The 16560-nt window shown below is 47.0% G+C and overlaps 1 protein-coding gene across 4 annotated transcripts in view; it reads right to left on the bottom strand.

Annotated features, from left to right (window-relative positions):
- mthfs (5,10-methenyltetrahydrofolate synthetase (5-formyltetrahydrofolate cyclo-ligase)) overlaps nt 1-16560 on the bottom strand; it is a 149227-nt gene that overhangs the window by 115720 nt on the left and 16947 nt on the right. The gene's annotated exons all lie outside the window — the stretch shown is intronic.

The raw sequence follows: 16560 nt of genomic DNA, 5'->3' as shown, positions 1-16560 counted from the left end.
GCCCCGGGACTCACGGAAGGTCAGCTTAGGCTGCTAACAACATGGGAAAAAGCATCGGAGCAACCGACTGCTGCTAGAACCCCGCAAGCACCACGAGTGGGAGATAGGGGACCAGGTCATGTTGAGAAACTACGCTAGAGTAGGGGTCTTTGAGGCACTGTACATGGGACCGTACCACATTGTCGACAAGGCAAGCCCCATGGTCAATGCCATAAAACTGCCCAGCCGAACAAAGTGGTTCCACATAAACCAGTGCAAACTTTTCAACCCAGGGGCAGCAGCAAAACGCAAGGGACAGCCAAAACCTGCAAACCGTACTAAAGACAGGGACCCCCAGCCAACAGCCCCCGACTGTGGAAATCCCACAGGGGATGTGGCAGACCCACAGACTGTACCTAGAGGGGCGGTGGACTGTGTTACTGGAGGAGCTGACCCCCAATCATTTGGGACTCAGCGCACCCCCAGCAGCCGGAGCCTGAAGAAGGACTCCCCACACACCACGGCCAAAGACACCGTGGTCACCAGCGCTCCAATTTGAATGGTTCAGCCCCGGGAAAGGGACCAGCCGCAAAAGGGCACCAAAGGTCAGAGACCAGCCCGCGGGCAGGGACACCCAGCCGGTAGCCTCGGGCAACGAGAGACCCCCAGAAGGGGTAGCGGTGGAACAGCCACCAAGTGAGAGTCCTCAGCCTGTAGCCCTCAGCCAGGCAGAACCCCCAGGGGAAGAAACGAACCAGGTAGCAACCCCCCAAAGGAGCGGTGTGCTGCAGCACCGGAGGGGATGTTCCCCCGACAGTGTGGGACTCAAACCCACATCCGGTCAGGGTGCTTAGGGTTCGGGGGTGCAGACCGACCTATCACTTACTTCGCTGGACACCCAGCGGGAGAAGAAGAAAAAGAGAAGGCAGGAATTAACCTGGCCACCTGGAGACGGGTGGCAGATGTACATATATAGTGATGTGAATTTAAGGATGTTTAGCAATATGAATTTAAGTATGTTTAGTGAATAAGTTTAGAATAGTGTAAGATTTATCTGTGTAATGATAAGTATATATGCATTAGTTCACTGGGGTAAGGAAAAAAATCTACCTGTGCAGGCTGGGTAATACCCAGGAGTAAGAAGAATCTACCGGTATGGCTATTAAGGAAGCACCAGTAAGATAACAAGCAGAACGACTGAGATAAAGTTAAAAAGCAGACATCAGTCCACAAGGAACTGATTTAAAGACTATGAGCCCAATTTAGAACTCGGTCACCTTTGTCAAGCCAGAGAGCTTTCTCAGGGCTAGACAATCTGTTTTTTGTGCCCCTACAGGAAAGAGAGCAGCATGAGAAGGATCCTAATCCTGCTCGCCCTGATCAGGATGAGCAGCAGCGACCGAGGAGACATGGAAGAATCCCTCATTTACTGGTGTTCAGGAGGAAGAGCACCGATTGTAACTGCCGGGGGTGGCCCCCGAGACGTGGAAGAACTCACTGTTTACGCCCACGAGTGAAAATGGCCAGGGTGGCTGGGATCTAATTCTACCCGCTACTCCAGCCAGGAAGGCTTTACCTACGGGGAGGCCTCAGTTCCATGCCCCCGGATACGGATCATCGCTGCCTGAGTCAGTGTTACAGAGGGAAAACATGTGTGTTTGACTTGCAAAGGGAACATTCCCCTGGGAAGATGGTGGTGGCTCAGAAAACTCAGCAAGGATGCATGGGACCAGGAATCGGACTGGGAAAGGCTCGGTAATGATACGCACCGCACCATCACGGTGACACGGGGAGGAGTAAAAGTGTGTTGGGACAAATGGTGGGAATCCGAACAAGGAATTTATGTTTGCATGTGGGGATCAGAGAGTATTTGTCCCGCAGGCATATCAATCGCCTTCGCCAGGCAATGGCAAGATGAAGGGGAAGGGATGGGGTGGGGTGGGGTGGGACTCTAGCCTACACGGGTGCACGGTCCCACACTCCCCACTCCCAATTAACGCCACCGAACTAAGAGCACACATCAAGAAACCCCTGCCCACAACCCCGCCAATACGCACAATAATAGAAAGGTGTCCTACCACCACCAAGGGACCTGGGAACAGATTAGTATTGGTACCGACTGAAAAGGTGTTATACCAGGGGGTACATTATGCAATTGGTTCAGTAATATTAAACTTTACCGAGGTACACCTACCTGCATGGTGTCTGAAGGAAACAGAGCAGCTATACCAGGCCCTACTTAGAGATATGTTTAAGAATTTTTATGAATTACACTTTGGAAATGTAGACAAAGCAAACCTATACACCCTAAACGCTAGGGACACCATGGGCTCAGAGAGACCTAAAAGGGGAATCATAAACGACGTTTTCACTCTCTACAATACAGCATCCTCTGTAATAAATAGCCTAGATGACATTGAACTGCAAACACAGATAAACAGTTTAAAGACCCAATTGAGAAAAATCCTGAAACAGGAGAACACCGTAGTAGGATCAGAACTACATGAGGACCAGGCTATGACTGTCCATTTAAAATAAATAGTGGCTGAGCTGGAAAAACATGCCCAGACAGTGAATGCACTCATACGGGAGGATAGAAACGCTTCGGACCAGGCTGCACAGAACGAGGCGTACGTACTGTATGGGGCATGGTTGTTGGGCGAGGGCCACAACAACCTGGAGGATTTAAAACAAGGTGTAGTCCCCTCTTGGATCAGGAACAAGCACCTCGCAGCCCTCCACCCGTACAGCAATTCACTAAGCCCGTGCCAGCTCTGCCTAGCCTCTGAAGCCTACCCTGTCCCAGTAGACTGTGGAAAATCTAACCACACTATTATGGGGATAGTATTAAGGATGCCGGTAATGGGCGAGACAGCCCGACCCCCACCGGTATACTGGGTGGAAAACATTGGAGTTATTCAGGGACGTGCACACATTAATTTTGCAGCGGTCATAAAGTGGGAGCACACTGTAACGGGTACTGACCTCTCCGGGTGCCGGAGCTGGGGTCACACGTAATACTGTGTCCCCAGTACTTAAGTGGCCATTCAAAGTCACAGTGTGGGTTTAAAGCTGCTGGTGCACAGCCTATTAACTGCACCATGGAAGTAATGGCACAAGCCCACGTCCCTCCACAGGTAGCATACATAGGGGGTGGAACATATTGTGTCACCACCAGTGCGCCCCACTACCAACATGGACACTTCTGGTGTCAGGTGAGTGACAGCAGTTTTTGCTTCAAACCTGAGGCATCAGTTCAAGTGGCCCAGGAACGGATTGTCCCCATTCCTGAACCCTCCACTGTCCACCTCACTGTGAAGGAAAACATTACAAACCTGCAGGATTATGTTGTACATTTTGGCTATGCAATTCCCCTTCTACCCAAACATCTTATTGCTCTGCTAAAAGCCGTAATTATCTCACAAAAATACTTCTATACTCTAGAACAGAAAACCATTGATAGGGAAAACGATTCTTGAGATCACCATTCCGCCTTGGTGGGACCTTTTCAGAAATATAGAGGTCCCAGTCTGGATCTGAATCGCTTCCCACACTTTAGTTATTTGTCAACTCGCAGTTATACTTTACTTATGGTGTCTCACTTGCCGAGTGAAACGCAGAGACCGTCAGGTCAGGCACCAAAGGGTGCTGCATGCTCCTTGGCTGAACCTGGGAATCATGCAGGGAGGGGTGACACCATACTACCATGTTTAATTTGTGTTTGATTTTACCTGCTGTAAACCGCAACATCGCGAGTGCTGTAAGAGTGTTACTTAAATGTTTTGACTAAGTACCTTTATTTTACTGAACTTAAAACGTGTTTGACTATGGACCTTTATGCTATTTGAGAATGTGTGTTTTGTTTTACTTTACTTGAAGTTGTGTATGATTGTATACCGTCATTTTACTGTGAAAACTGAGTGAAAGAGGGACATCATACCCCCTCTATGTTATAACCGAATTGTAACGACTGTATTCGCCTGTATATTGCATTGCATTTCAATGGGGGATACAGGGTAATCTTTAGCTAGTATAAATCCAGGGAAGGTTGACTCTCGGGAGCAGGAATTTTGCTTACCTTGATCGACACTCAAGGAGTGTAGAGTGTCAACAGGGGGGACTGCAGAGAGCAAAATTCACCAGAACACCCCCTGTGTTTGGGCTCATTTGAAAGGAAATTTAATTTGGGACTATCTACCGAAAAGTTTGGAACTCTAAAGTGCTTATGGAAGAAACTACGAACTTTAATAGAATTTTGGATTTTAAAAGACAAACTCAAGGCTGTGGGAGGACCTACAGAGCTAGCAAGAGACAGTCTAATTAAGTGAAGCTACCTGGGTGTGAGAACTGAGTTAACCTGTCTGGAAGAATGAGTATTTGAAAATCTTCCTCCACAAGAGACATTACCATCACAATATCACCCAGAGATAGCTCCCTATCAACATGGGTCTGGACAAAGCATTTTCAGCATATACATCACAAAGAGGCCCAATCCAGCTTATATGCAAAAGACTAAGCACAAAAGGACATTGCAATTACCAAACTAATATTTCCATCAGGAAACTGTTTTTCGAAGATCAACCCAACCAAGACATATCAACTTTAACGAGCCCGACAAAATATTACAAAGAAGAACCAAGCCCGCCAAAATTATACAAAGGATTGTGAACAGATTGGGCGGCAAGATTAGAACACTGAAATCGTATAACTGGCCACTGTTTTCAACAGAGGTTAGAGAGGAGAGGGAGGAGAGAGAAGAGAGATGAGAAGACAAAGAGAGAGAGGGGTGAGAAAGGTGGTCGCTACTACCTCATCAAGACAAAGAGAGAAACCAACGTGACAGTTGTAAAACTAACTTCTCCAGCCTCGAAATCTTGAAGTCCTGAAGGAAGGAAGAACATCACCATCGACCAAATCAAAAGGATTGGTAAGCATAGGTCCCTCCCCTGGAGTCTAACCTAGCTAGAATTAGTTATTGGGAGGTGGGAGGTATAATTTTACTGCAACCCCACTTGAATGTGTAGTGTATGGTATTTTATTAGAGTGATTATAAGTTTGACCTTGTACCTTTCCTTGTACTGTTCTTTATTAGAGTGATTGTAAGTTTGACCGTGGATTACCTTGACTGTAATAAAACCAAAGTACTTTGCATCAAACCAGTGTCCCCTGCACGATTGTCACCCCCCCCAAATAAATCCAGAATTCAGAATCAAGGGAGGGGGAGCGATTCGAAACCGCTCAAGTTGGTCAGAAGGGAGCCTGACCAGCTCATAGAGACCACAACACACCCCACCCTCCCCCCCGCCCCTTACATCCATGAGGCCAACAAATCCCCCCCTCCCCCGAACTTTCCGATTATCCCACGAGGCAACCGATTCTTCCTCCGTCTCAAATCCGGGCCTGCAATCCTTACACTCCCCACCCCCTCCCCCTCCCCCGATGCCCCTCTGGGATCACTCCCCTCCACCATCCCCCGATGCCCCGCACAGGATCACTCCCGATGAGATCCCAACCTCCCATTTCTCTCATGATGCGATCATCTCCCTTTCCCTGTGACAGGACAGCTTGAAGAATCTCAGCTGAGTAATGGCAAGCGTCGGCATCATTCAGTCTTAGAGCAGGGCCGAAGGTGTTCCCAGCCTTTGGAATTGTCAGAAAGTTGGTCGGAAAGCGAACCCAGACACTGAAGCTGAGATGAATCAGAAGGGTGCTGACTAACTGGGGGTAGAGAATGTTTATTACGTGCCCTGAGTCAGGCTCACATACCACATCACGAAGAGCACAGAGGACAGCTAAAGACTGCTGAGTTGCTGAATCTTTTGTATCTGTGACATGGCAATATCTGCCGTCATCATACAATGATTTGATGTTGTTCAGTAAGAATTTGGCCGGTGCTAATGCATTACGTGTCAGGAGGGATCGCCATATGTCACAAATATATCCATCAAATGGAATGGGGTAAGTGAGGAGAGCGGACAAAACTGCTGGCAGATGGTGTGAGGACAGAATGGAGATTGAATGTGTCACTGCATTTCTACCCGCGGCTCAGTAATTGAACGCAAGTGACGGCTCAATACTTTGATTGTTCCCCAAACGTCTGCAAGGGTGGCTCCACGTGTTGTAATGAGGACATTTGTCACAATAGAAGCTGTGCAGGAAATGTTCCGGTGCTTGTCTGTCAGTCCTTTAAAGACCGTGAAGAGTAGAGTGTTCAACTGCTCATGGGCTATGCACTTGGATAAAACGTTACCGACAGCAGTGCACGTTTGAAAGAGGGCCTGACTGGTAAATTGCTTTAATCCGCTTTTGATGGCTTTCAGATGCTCCATTTCCTTATCTTGATGACCCACTGGAAAGCCTTCAAGGTGTAACTGGATATGAAGCAATCCATACAAGCTTTTAATGGCTGCCTCCCTTACAACATGCGATGGATCTGTACATTGAAGCCCCGCACATCCAATAATCCTCACCAAGTTATGGGATGGCACCTTATTGCTAACTTGCAGTTTCTCCAGGTAAAATGTCACCAGCTGTAAAGTGCTCTCCATTGCCTTTTCTCGCTCATGGTCCCGTGTGGATTGGATCTCAGTCTCCATGGTTTTAAATATAGAATGAAGCCCATCAGGAGACAGATCCAAAAGTAAATATTGCTTCAGGAGATCCTGCACAGAGGCCATTGTGTCGGTGTGAAGCTTCTGTCTCTCTGCCATGTCCATGTTTGTACTTTGGTCGGCAGTGCTGCTCTCCCAATCTGGCAAACTGAAGACACGATTCAAACAGATGCTAATCAGCTCAGTCTCACTGCTCAGTGAAGGCTGCAGTTTGATGAGGGCTGCACAGGCGTCCATGGCAGACTTTCGAACCCAAGTGCTCAATGTCAGTCCCGCCATCCGGGAATCAGTCTGGTGAGCCTTCGCTGCACTCCCTCAATAGCAAGAACGTCCTTCCTCAGATTAGGAGACCAAAACTGTACACAATATTCAACGTGTGGCCTCACCAAGGCCCTGTACAATTGCAGTAAGACCTCCCTGCTCCTGTACTCAAAACCCGTAGCTATGAAGGCCAACATACCATTTGCCTTCTTCACCACCTGCTATACCTGTATGCCAACTTTCAATGACTGATGTACCATGACACCCAGGTCTCATTGAACCTCCCCTTTTGCTAATCTGTCACCATTCAGATAATATTCTGTCTTCGTGTTTTTGCCACCAAAGTGGATAACCTCACATTTATCTACATTACACTGCATCTGCCATGCATTTGCCCACTCACCTAACCTGTCCCAAGTCATCCAGCAGCCCCTTAGCATCCTCCTCACACCTCACACTCCAGCTTAGTGTCATCTGCAAACTTGGAGAAATTACATTCAATTCCTTCGTCGAAATCATTAATGTATGTTGTAAATAACTGGGGTCCCAGCACTGAACCTTGCGGTACCCCACTAGTCACTACCTGCCATTCTGAAAAGGACCCGTTTATTCCTACTCTTTGCTTGCTGTCTGCCAACCAGTTCTCTATTCACATCAATATATTACCCCCAATACCATGTGCTTCAATTTTGCACACCAATCTCTTGTGTGGGACCTTGTCAAAAGCCTTTTGAAAGTCCAAATACACCACATCCACTGGTTCTCCCTTGTCCACTCTACTAGTTACATCCTCAGAAAATTCCTGAAGATTTGTCAAGCATGATTTTCCTTTCATAAATCCATGCTGACTTGGACCGATCCTGTCACTGCTTTCCAAATGTGCTGCTATTACATCTTTAATAATTGATTCCAACATTTTCTCCACTACCGATGTCAGGCTAACCGGTCGATAATTCCCTGTTTTTCTCTCCCTCCTTTTTTAAAAAAATGGGGTTACATTAGCTACCCTCCAATCCATAGAACTGTTCAAGAGTCTATAGAATGTTGGAAAATGACCACCAATGCATCGACTATTTCTCGGGCCACTTCCTTAAGTACTCTGGGATGCAGACTATCAGGCCCTGGGGATTTATCGGCCTTCAATCCCATCAATTTCCCGAATACAATTTCCTGACTAATAAGGATTTCCTTCAGTTCCTCCTTCTCGTTAGAACCTCGGGCCCCGAGTATTTCGGGAAGGTTATTTGTGTCTTCCTTCGTGAAGACAGAACCAAAGTATTTGTTCAATTGGATTGCCATGTCTTTGTTCCCCATTATAAATTCACCTGATTCTGACTGCAAGGGACCGACATTTGTCTTCACTAATCTTAGCCTAACATCTGTGCTTGGGAAAATGTTGGAGTCCATTATTAAAGAAGCATTTGGAAAAGCATAATTCGGTCAGGCAGAGTCAGCATGGATTTATGAAGGGGAAGTCATGTTTGACAAAAGTGCTGAATTCTTTGAGGATGTCATGAATAAAGAAGAATGGATAAAGGGAAACCAGTGGATGTGGTATATTTGAACTTCCAGAAGGAATTTGACAAGGTGCCACATAAAAGGTTACTGCACAAGATAAAAGTTCATGGGGTTGGGGGTAATATATTAGCATGGATAGAGGATTGGCTAACTAACAGAAATCAGAGAGTCGGAATGAATGGTTCATTCTCGGGTTGGCAATCAGTAACTAGTGGGGTGCCGCAGGGATCAGTGCTGGGACCCCAACTATTTACAATCAAATTAATGATTTGGAACAAGGACTGAGTGTAACGTTTGCTGACAATACAAAGATGGGAGGAAAAGTAATGTGTGAGGAGGACACAAAAAACCTGCAAAAGGACATAGACAGGCTGAGTGAGTGGGCAAGAATTTGGCAGATGGAGTATAATATTGGAAAGTGTGAGGACATGCACTTTGGCAGAAAAAAAATCAAAGAGCAAGTTATTATTTAAATAGGGAAAAATTGCAAAGTACTGCAGTAGAGCAGGACCTGGGGGTACTTGTGCATGAAACACAAAAGGTTAGTATGCAGGTACAGCAAGTGATCAGGAAGGCCGATGGATTTTTGGCCTTTATTGCAAAGGGGATGGAGTATAAAAGCAGGGAAGTCTTGCTACAGTTGTACAGGGTATTGGTGAGGCCACACCTGGAGAACTGCATATAGTTTTGCTTTCCATATTTACGAAAGGATATACATATTTTGGAGGCAGTTCAGAGAAGGTTCACAAGGTTGATTCTAGAGATGAGGGGGTTGACTTCTGAGGAAAGGTTGAGTAGGTTGGGCCTCTACTCATTGAAATTTAGAAGAATGAGCGGTGATCTTATCGAAACGTATAAGATTATGAGGGGGCTTGATGAGGTGGATGCAGAGCGGATGTTTCCACTGATAGGGGAGATTAGAACTAGGGGGCATGAATTTAGAATAAGGAGGAATTTCTTTTCTCTGAGGTTTGTAAATCTGTGGAATTCGCTGCCTCAGAGAGCTGTGGAAGCTGGATCATTGAGTAAATTTAAGACAGAGATAGACAGTTTCTTAACCGATAAGGGACTAAAGAGTTATGGGGAGTGGGCAGGGAAGTGGACCTGAGTCCATGATCGGATCAGCCATGATCGGATTAAATGGCGGAGCAGGCTCGAGGGGCCGTATGGCCGATTCCTGCTCCTATTTCTTATGTTCTTATGAATCTAACTCGAGCACAGTTGCAGAAATGAGGCCAGAGATGAGAAAACTGCCCTGGGGCTCACCCTTACATTATTGGTCCATTCTGAGGGGGTCACAACCATTTCTGATGCTGCAGGTGGGCAGCGTGGTCAATAGTCGCTCGGAGAAAGAATTGAGGCCCTGGTATAACTGATATACCTGACTGCAATCCATATAGCCCATGGTTAATGCTTGGAGCTGAACCCCGACAATGGTGCTGTGTAAGGGAGATAGTATGGGCTCAGACTCCCAGTGTTGAGCTTCACCCGTTGGGAGCTCATAATGGGAATCTGAGGCATGGAGGGTCCATGCACCCAGTCAGCAACACACATTGATACATTCTACACTTCAATCTGTATTGTTGATCATTAGCTTTCTGAACAATCATTGTAAAAGCAGTTTAACAATCAACCCATAGATACACGACTCAATCAATTGTGAGCTCACCCTCACCAGTGAGGTCATCACCTGGCTGGTCATGTGACAGCTCGAGTCACAAGACGTCACAATGAAATTCGTGACTTCACAAAAGCAGGAAATAATGACACGGTGCCTTTTTCACATAAAGCTGTCGGCTGCTTGGTCATCCAGCAGTTAAACTTTGTGTTTGACCTCGAGGAAAAGGAGGCGAGTTTTCCAAAGACTATTTTTCAAAGCAATCAAAGAAAAGTTTTAAAGCATTAAACTAATTTAAGACCATCGAATTAGGAATCTACAAAGAAAGATCTGCATAGGACGGACATCTGTGTGTGAGAAGATCCATTCACAGGAGAGAAAAAGCCCGTGTTAGGGTGGAGACAAATAAAGGTCGAAATATCAAATCGACAACATAACAGCAGCAATACTGGTGATAATCGGTGAGTAAAAGCAGACAGCTCTGTGTTGTTACAAGTCTGTTTATCACGAGGACACATTGTGTGAAACAAGAGAAGTGATTGAATTCCAGCAAAATGGTGACAAACAGAATAAAGTGTTCGATGGCCATGATTATCAGTCTGCTTTCTGATGAAGATGACTTTGTTCCAATGAGATTAACTGAGTCACTGCAAGAACTGGGAAGGATCAATCATAAATACGTACTTACGTACTGCCATAAGTATCTGACCAAAAACAAGTTGCGGCCGGCCCCACGTTGGGCCTTACTAACGGCGATGGCGTTGGTAATAAAGGATAACCTTGGACACTTACACACAGCTGGCTAAAAAACTGAGCAACTTGGCTTTGATGAACATGATCAGATCAGAGCATGTTGACCATCAGGAAGCGGCAAGTTGCCTCCTGGTTAGTCTGGGTGCCAGGTTTCCCACTGAAATTTTCAAGCACATCGAGTCGGTGTGCCAACCATGGACCCAAGCATATTTCTACGTGGTGCTGACACTGGCAAGGCTGTGTAGAGCAAACGTGCATTGCTTGGTACCTCGGCTCAAGCCTGTCTTGAGAAACATGCTCCCCACACTGCACAGAGTAACTGATGGGGAAATGAAGTGGACTCTCTGTGTTGCATTGGGGCTTTTTAGTGCGAGCATTCGAATGTACCTGTCAAAGCCAGAGGGGACCAGAAAACCTAAACTTGAGAAGATGTTCTTTCATAAGATTTCTGCGGCTTACGATCTGCTTTTGAATTCCTGGCTGCCCATGAAAGTGCCCAAGGTGAGCAGAGCAATACTAGAAACAGTAGCCCAGATAATCCAGCTACTACCCAATGACAAACTGGACAAGGAGCTCCCCAGATTAATTCCAACCCTTCTCTTAGTGTACCAGGAAACCTTTCCCCATGTTTCTGTCACTCGGTGTCTGTGCAGTGTCCTGCGCACTGCTATCGAGAGGAACAGTGAAGTACTCGTGACACAACTGCAGATTCTGCTGATCACTTTACATGAGCAGATCTGTATTGTGATGGAACAACCCCAAAACACCTTTTCTGAGAAGCAGCTAAATGAAATCCTTTGCTGCTTCAGAGTTCTAGCTCCGGCATTTACAAGCCAGATACTAGAGATCCTTCAGATGCAACTGGCAATTGACAATGAGCAAATTCAACTTGGGGCACTGGCCGTGCTGAAGTACCTTCTCGATACTGTCCCTTCAAACATGGAGAGTCAGAAGGATCAGATTCTGAATTGTGTGCGACGATCACTTTTAACTGGGAGTAACAGAGTGAAGGGAATCCTTGCCCAGGTAATATACACCATGGCCAGTCACAATTACTTGGAGCGAGAGGGAGGAAAGCAGCTGGTGGAATTTATCATCCAACAGTGTGCTCTGCCCACCGAGGAGAACGAGGAGAGTACTGAAAGCGAAGAGGAGTTCTGCAGCGTAATGGCGGCCGTGGTTACGGATAAGGATTTAAGGAGACTGTGCGAATGATTGCTGAAATTGATGGTGGGAACTTTACCGATTGGCCATGTCCTCTGGTCCTACCTACTGGAGTTTGTGATCACAGTAAAGTACACTGAAGCCTTTACAATAGTCTGTGGTTCCTCATATTGCGTTGGAATAAAGAGACTGATGGCCAGCGATACACAATTTGTTCTTAATTACGAGGACTATCCAAATCTTCCTGAGCCTCGTACACTGCTGACGCGGCTATTGATTGTGTCTTCTTCTCTGTGCCATGGAAAAGGCAGAGGAGTTCCTGCTCTGGGCTTACTATATCTCCTGGCAATGGACATCCACCCAGCAACAGTAAGAGTATGGGACAAGGAATTCCCAATGTTATGTAACTTTCTGGAGGAGAATTCAGAGAAGCCCAATCTCCAGAATGAGTGGGAAGAGAAACTGTTGGGGGTTGTGTCCCAGACTCTGGAGGTAATCGCGGATAAGGTGTGGATCACCCAGCTCATTGCAGAAATGACCCACTGCATTCACACCTATCGCCTGTATCCAACAGAGAGGGCTTTTCTGTACAAGTGTTTAGGGAGAGTGCTCCGACTGACCCAAGACAAAGACATCGTCAGTAAAAGTCTTCATCAGATGCTTCAAAGCGTTGAGCACAATGAAGATTTCGAGACAGGGTAGCCGCTGGAATTGGTGACTGTGCTGTAACACACTTAGACACCACGCTCACCACACTGAAGGCTTTCATGGAGTTCAATCGTTTGTGCATATCAAGTTCCTTTCACCTTATTAAATACCAGGGTGACAATCACATAATGAAAGTGAAAAGCATGCTCATTTTATGCTATGGGCAGATTATGTCACATTGTCCTCGGGACCTCATTCTGCCCAGAATCGAGACCGACATTCTGCACAATGTGTTGGGCCTTTTCAACACCAAGATGTTTGGACTGAAATCCAAGGTGAAGGACTTGACACTGAAATTAAGTTTGACTAACACTGTGACACTGTTGGGCAAAGCTCTCCAACCCAGCGAAGAACACCCACCCTACACTCTGAGCAGAAAGGCAGAATTGCTGAGCTGCATGCAGGAGCTGATCACTGCCGAACCAAAGGAGATATTGAGCACTTGGGTTCGAAAGGATGCCATGGACGCCTGTGCAGCCCTCATCAAACTGCAGCCTTCACTGAGCAGTGAGACTGAGCTGATTAGCATCTGTTTAAATCGTGTCTTCAGTTTGCCAGATTGGGAGAGCAGCACTGCCGACCAAAGTACAAACATGGACATGGCAGAGAGACAGAAGCTTCACACCGACACAATGGCCTCTGTGCAGGATCTCCTGAAGCAATATTTACTTTTGGATCTGTCTCCTGATGGGCTTCATTCTGTATTTAAAACCATGGAGACTGAGATCCAATCCACACGGGACCATGAGCGAGAAAAGGCAATGGAGAGCACTTTACAGCTGGTGACATTTTACCTGGAGAAACTACAAGTTAGCAATAAGGTGCCATCCCATAACTTGGTGAGGATTATTGGATGTATGGGGCTTCAATGTGCAGATCCATCGCATGTTGTAAGGGAGGCAGCCATTAAAAGCTTGTATGGATTGCTTCATATCCAGTTACACCTTGAAGGCTTTCCAGTGGGTCATCAAGATAAGGAAGTGGAGCATCTGAAAGCCATCAAAGGCGGATTGAAGCAATTTACCAGTCAGGCCCTCTTTCAAACGTGCACTGCTGTCGGTAACGTTTTATCCAAGTGCATAGCCCATGAGCAGTTGAAAACTCTACTCTTCACGGTCTTTAAAGGACTGACAGACAAGCACCGGAACATTTCCTGCACAGCTTCTATTGTGACAAATGTCCTCATTACAACACTTGGAGCCACCCTTGCAGACGTTTGGGGAACAATCAAAGTATTGAGCCGTCACTTGCGTTCAATTACTGAGCCGCGGGTAGAAATGCAGTGACGCATTCAATCTCCATTCTGGCCTCACACCATCTGCCAGCAGTTTTGTCCGCTCTCCTCACTTACCCCATTCCATTTGATGGATATATTCGTGACATATGGCGATCCCTCCTGACACGTAATGCATTAGCGCCAGCCAAATTCTTACTGAACAACACCAAATCATTGTATGACGACGGCAGATATTGCCATGTCACAGATACAAAAGATTCAGCAACTCAGCAGTCTTTAGCTGTCCTCTGTGCTCTTCGTGATGTGGTATGTGAGCCTGACTCAGGGCACGTGATAAACATTCTCTACCCCCAGTTAGTCAGCACCCTTCTGATTCATCTCAGCTTCAGTGTCTGGGTTCGCTTTCCGACCAACTTTCTGACAATTCCAAAGGCTGGGAGCACCTTCGGCCCTGCTCTAAGACTGAATGATGCCGACGCTTGCCATTACTCAGCTGAGATTCTTCGAGCTGTCCTGTCACAGGGAAAGGGAGATGAGCGCATCATGAGAGAAATGGGAGGTTGGGATCTCATCGTGAGCCCAAGAAAGCACCATGAGGGGGTTACACTGCTGGCAAGCACATTGACCGCGTGTGCTGCCCCGCATCTGATCAGCATTGTGGAGCAACTCACTCCTTGCCTTGTCAACATAGGAGAGAGTCAGAGGATCACAATAGCTGCCTTCTTTGGGGAGCTTTTAAATCATTCCGTGGTGTGGGACTTGTTGCTGATGGATACCCTTCTGGAGAGTTTGTTTCGATGTTTGCTTGATGAGTCCCCAATTGTTCAATGGCTCGCTGTACAAGGTTTGGGAAATGCTGCAATTGGAGCTTCTCAACAGATAGACACATACTGCACCAAACTGTTGTCCACAATGTTATCTGTGATTGACCAGAAGTCCAAACCCGAGAATCTCATTGCAGTTGAGGCAATGTCGAGCATGTGCAAAGTTCTGGGTCAGCTCCAGGAGGATTATACAAATCCCATTCTTGGTGATGTGGCACTGGCAGTTCAGCCTTACTTGGAACATCAGCATGAGACAATGAGAGCTGCGGCGTTTAACGTTCTTGGCAAGCTAATAAGATTTGGGAGTGTGGAAATGAACCCTCCACATATGGAGCACATCAAGTCCACCTTGATCCGCTTTCTGCTACATCTCAACGCTGAGAGCATTGAAGTCACCAACGTCTGCAAATCAGTGCTGAATTCCTACGCTCCAGTAATGGAGTCAGCAAACATATCCAAGATGTTCCAAGAACTTTCCTCGGAGGAGACCACCCTGGATTATGAGAACTATTTAAGCAACATCTCCAGGCACATTGCCAAAGACTTGGGGAACCAGATCCCCTTGTACATAAGGAGCTGTGCCGCCTTCCTAAGGAATGTGCTTCCTGCGGTCAGAGGGAACGCACTGACATTCCTCGCTTTCCTCATGTACAATGCCCCACCGCATTATTACACATCACAGTCTGCAGCTCAGATTTGTGAGCAGATTATTGCCTTGCGGTCAGATCACGAGCAAGATGTCAGAACGAAAGCAGCCAAGGCGATGCGATATCTCTACATGTATTAGGGACCATCAGAACAAAATTATTGTAATGTATGCGTTCGTATTGTGTTTGGAAATGAGTCTGAAGTCCAGAAATTCGCAGACCCAAAATGGGCAAAAGGGGGAAAGGGATTTAGCCGCAGCATGGGGGAGGGGGAGTGATCCTGGGCGGGGCATCGGGGGAGGGGGGAGTGATCCTGGGCGGGGCATCGGGGGAGGGGATTGATCCTGGGCAGGGCATCAGGGGAGCAGGGTTGAAATGATCACAGGCCAGGATGGAGGAGGGTGAATCGGTTGCCTCGTTGGGTAATTGGAAAGTTCAGGGGAGGGGGTGAATTGTTGGCCTCATGGGGGGAATGCGAGGCCTGCGGGGTGGGGTGGGGGGGTGGGGTGGGAAACCTCGGGGGCGGATTGGAGGCTTTGGGGGAGGTCTCCCATCACGGAGGGTGGGTTAGGCAGGGATGCTGGATCGGCACTTACCTCCTGGATCCAGCAGGTCTCGCCTTACTTTCGCTGGGTGATTCCCCGAGGCCTGAGAAACCCGACCAGCCAGAGTTACATTTGAAACGGGGGTTAAATCTGAGGCATGCCAGCCTCATTATAATATTGAAATGAACCAACCACCTCCTGTGAGCGGATTGGTTGCAATCCCCCCGGGGGCCGCCCCTATTAAACCGGCAGTGGGGCGGGTGGGGTGTTGGGGTCGGGGTTCAGATGTTTAACCTTTTCACCTCCCAACCGACCCCAACACATCTGTTTTTGGGGTTAAAATTCCCCGCTAATTCCCTTTTTGAAAAATTGCTGATGGAATTATCCTCAGCAACAATCTTTAATCTTACTTATTGTAAAATTAATTTTTGAATAAACAAAGATTTTATTGGAAAAACTGTGCCTTTATTTTACAAATAGGATTTATTTATTAAGGAAACCCCTTTAGGTTTCATTTAATTCCTTAATGTTTCCCTTTAGAGCCATGCACACGACCCGTCCCATTCCCCAACCCAGAATAATGTGGACAAGCTGCTCCCTGGGCTCGGGCAGTGCCATTCTACAGTGACCTGTGCTGTCTCACCCTCCCATTTTACTCCCTGTGGGGAAGGGTCTATCTCCTGTCAGATCCCCTC

This window comes from Pristiophorus japonicus, chromosome 17 (assembly GCF_044704955.1).
Source record: "Pristiophorus japonicus isolate sPriJap1 chromosome 17, sPriJap1.hap1, whole genome shotgun sequence".
In the NCBI taxonomy this organism is placed as follows: Eukaryota; Metazoa; Chordata; class Chondrichthyes; family Pristiophoridae; genus Pristiophorus; species Pristiophorus japonicus.
This window is presented reverse-complemented; position numbering and strand designations above follow the sequence as displayed.